We start from the raw sequence: 3,912 nt of genomic DNA, 5'->3' as shown, positions 1-3,912 counted from the left end.
TACAACGTTTGACATGTTTGAACGAACGTAAATATTTTTTCCCCCCTCGTTCATGAAGTGAAGTCCGGCGGGCATAGATCATGTGCTAACAACACGGAGCTTTTTGGACATAAATGATGAGCTTTTTCGAACAAAACTACATTCGTTATGGACCTGGGATTTCTGGAAGTGACATCTGATGAAGAGAATCAAAGGTAATGGATTATTTACATAGTATTTTTTATTTTAGATCTCTCCAACATGGCGGTTAGTCTGTATCGCAAAGCGTATTTTTCTGGGCGCAGTGCTCAGATTATTGCAAAGTGTGATTTCCCAGTAAGGTTATTTTTAAATCTGGCAAGCCGGTTGCGTTCAAGAGATGTAAATCTATAATTCTTTGAATGACAATATAATATTTTACCAATGTTTTCGAATAGTAATTATTTAATTTGTTGTGCTGATTTGACTGGCGGTTATTGGAGGGAAACGATTTCCTGAACATCAACGCTATAGTAAAACGTTGTTTTTGGATATAAATATGAACTTGATAGAACTAAAAATGCATGTATTGTCTAACATAATGTCCTAGGAGTGTCATCTGATGGAGATTGACAAAGGTTAGTGCATAATTTTAGCTGGTTTTCTGCTTTTGGTGACGCCTGTCTTTGAATTGACAAAACATTACACACAGCTATTGTCAATGTACTCTCCTAACATAATCTAACTTTATGCTTTCGCCGTAAAGCCTTTTTGAAATCGGACAACGTGGTTAGATTAAGGAGATGTTTATCTTTCAAAGGGTGGAAGATAGTTGTATGTTTGAGAAATTTGAATTATGACATTTAATTGTTTTCAAATTTGGCGCTCTTGATATTTCACCTGTTGTTGATAGGGTGTCACAGGGGTGGCACGCTTGCGTCCCACATAGCCCCTAGACAATACTTTTGATATCATGGATGGTCAGTCCTTGCATCCATAGCTCTGTGTATTAATCTGAGAGTAGTTACATTTCTCCAGGCCCATCCCACAGCTTTTTACCCAAAACAGAGGCGGTGCGGCCGTTTTGTCATTGTTTCATCTGTGAACAACAGAGTAGGGCTGGCTAATAAGTCCTTAGTTTTGGGGTTATGCTCAGTCTATCCCCAAGCCATAAGACTCCTGAACATCCAGTCAAATGGCTACCCAGACTATTTGCATTGCCCCCCCCCCCTCGCATCTCCACACCACTGCCACTCTGTTGTCATCTATGCACAGTCACTTTCATTAACTCTACCTACATGTACATACTACCTCAACTAACCGGTACCCCTGCACATTGACTCTGTACCAGCACCCCCCCTATATATTGTAGTTTTTACTGCTGCTCTTTAATTACTTATTTATTTTCTCTTGTTCTTATCTGTATTTTTTTGAAACTGCATTGTTGGTTAGGGGCTCGTAAGTAAGCATTTCACTGTAAGGTCTACACCTGTTGTATTCGGCGCATGTGACTAATAAAATTTGATTTGATTTTATGCATATACACACACATGATAAGATATGCACTATACACACACATACACATTGATTTAGTACTGTAGATATGTGGTAGTGGTGGAGTAGGGGCCTGAGGGCACACAGAGTGTTGTGAAATCTGTGAATGTATTGTAATGGTTTTAAAATTGTATAAACTGCCTTAATTCTGCTGGACCCCAGGAAGAGTAACTGCTGCCTTGGCAGCAGCTAATGGGGATCCATAATACATACAAATACAAACTCAGTAACTCAGCTTTTTTAATGAAATCTTTGGAAATGTGTGGTGTTTCAAATCTACTATCCGAGGAAACAAATCTGATCTTAGTCTCGGTGTCATCTGTCTGGTGTAATTTCAGAAGCCAACTACTCAAAGTCCTAGGAGGATCTTAGCTTTGGCCCAATGAAAATGGATTACGCTGAGACAAACGAGTGGTGAGCTGACAGTAAACACCAATGCCAATAGAGGGAGTTGACATCAAGGAGGACATGGCTTATCCTTTCAGCCTGACTTCAAGGAGTGCATCTGAATAAATTGTATTTCCTTGATTCCTCTCGTCCTCTCTCCTTGCCTCCTTCTCAAGACGCAATGGAGAAGAAGAGATAGGGGAGGAACCTCAGATCTTCTGCACCAATGTGCTTTAAGGAGGAGACTAGGAGGGAGGATGGGAGGAATCAAGAAATTACAATTGACATTCAACCCCGGGGCTTTCTATCTCCTCAGTACTATGTGTATACTGACTAGCCTAGTACAAGTCACAGCTAGAAGAGTTTTCTCTCTCTGACTGTCATATCATCATTAGTGTGAGAATAAATGTACTGGAGTAGAACATGTGACTAGGAGGGCGATGTGGTAATCAATTAACAGGCCTAACAACCAAAATAAGCTTGGTTGTATTTATTAGTGCATAATGTAGCAAACATGTATTGCACCAGAGCAAAAGGTTTTACACCGTAGCAAAACGTTTTGCATCAGTCAGGCGCAAAATTTACTGAGAGTCATGTTGATGGAATGTGTTTACCAGACTAGGAGAGTATGTCCTCAGGTGCAGACAGAAAATAACTGGCTGGGAACCATTTCCAAGAACTGCTCTCATGTATAGAAATGTAGAACCGAAAGTCATGTTAATAGTTTCAGTTTCACAGTTCTGGATGTTCTGTGAATCACCTGGCCCTAAATCTCTCTTTGTTTCTTTATGTTCTTGCAGAACACTGGATAAGGACAGGATAACGCTGATCCCCTCCTCAGACACAACTAAAGACTCTGAACAAGTGAACTGCTACTGTATTCCTACAGTATTAATACTGTATTACAGTACATATCCCCCACTCCCCTGTATAACACCTCCCACCATGCCGTTGATAGCACTGCTCATCTCCCAGCTGCTGTGGGTATGTGTGGCTGCCCTGTTGTTCTCCTGCGTCATCTTCAGTGTGGCGGCCCATGGGGCCTCCCTCTCTGGGGTGGGAGACTGGTGTGTGTTCTGCTGGGCTTTCAGGTTTACTGGGACCCTGCTGGTGCTGCTGGTGGAGTACCTTGGCCTCCAAGCCCAGCACCCCGTCTCCTGGAATAACTTCCACATCACCATGGCCTGCTACGCCACCCTGCTCTGGCTCTCCGCCTCCATCATCTTCCCGTCTACTTCCTCGAGGGCCAGCAGAACCACAGGGAGACCCGGACAAATGCGTCTCCACCAAAGTCTTCTCCTGCCTGGCCACGTGGCCTACCTGTTGGAGGTGACCCTGACACGGGCGCAGCCGGGTGAGGTGGCGGGCTGCATGGCCACGGCTCCAGGCCTGCTCAAGGTGTAAAATACCTTCATGGCCTGCATCATCTTCATGCTGGTCAGTGACCTGGTGTCGTACGATCAACACGCAGCTCTCAAGTGGTGCATTGCAGTCTACTGTATCTGGTTCATCCTGTCGGAGGCTGTGGTGGTGCTGTGTGTTGGGGAGTGTTTCGGCTGCTTCCTACCAGAGAACCTGAGGCGGCCGAAACTGTGGACATATTTCAAAGGGATTTTAAAACACACCTTTTAAGCTTTGCTATTCCTTAGGGTGTTTCTAGTTTTTCAGTTTTAATAGTTATTTATTTTTATGTTTGTTGTGTATTAAATATTCCAGTTTATTTTGTCTTAATTTTTTCTGTGAATCGCATTGTGTTGCACTCATGTCTGAAATGTGCTATGTGTATATATATATATAGCTTGATTTGATTTGATTGTTGATCATGATATTTTATTGAACAAGTTGTCCTCAATCGGCCTGGGCTCTGACGCCTGCTCTTGGTTTCATAAGAAGGGGTCCGTGGGTAAAATCACTGGATAAGGCAAACCTGAAAAAAGCGATAGTTGCGTTGCTTTCTTTATAACCTGTTAGTTCATATGCCTTGCCACTGTGAAATACAGTGCATTCGGAAAG

General features: G+C 42.8%; 1 pseudogene; it reads left to right on the top strand.

The window, feature by feature from the left end:
• The first annotated feature begins 2,746 nt into the window (after positions 1–2,746).
• On the top strand, positions 2,747–3,619 carry LOC115194472 (myeloid-associated differentiation marker homolog; annotated as a pseudogene).
• Positions 3,620–3,912: the final 293 nt, after the last annotated feature.

This window comes from Salmo trutta, chromosome 5, assembly GCF_901001165.1.
Source record: "Salmo trutta chromosome 5, fSalTru1.1, whole genome shotgun sequence".
Lineage (NCBI taxonomy): Eukaryota > Metazoa > Chordata > Actinopteri > Salmoniformes > Salmonidae > Salmo > Salmo trutta.
The sequence above is the reverse complement of the archived record's forward strand: the minus strand, read 5'-3'. Positions and strand labels throughout refer to the sequence as shown.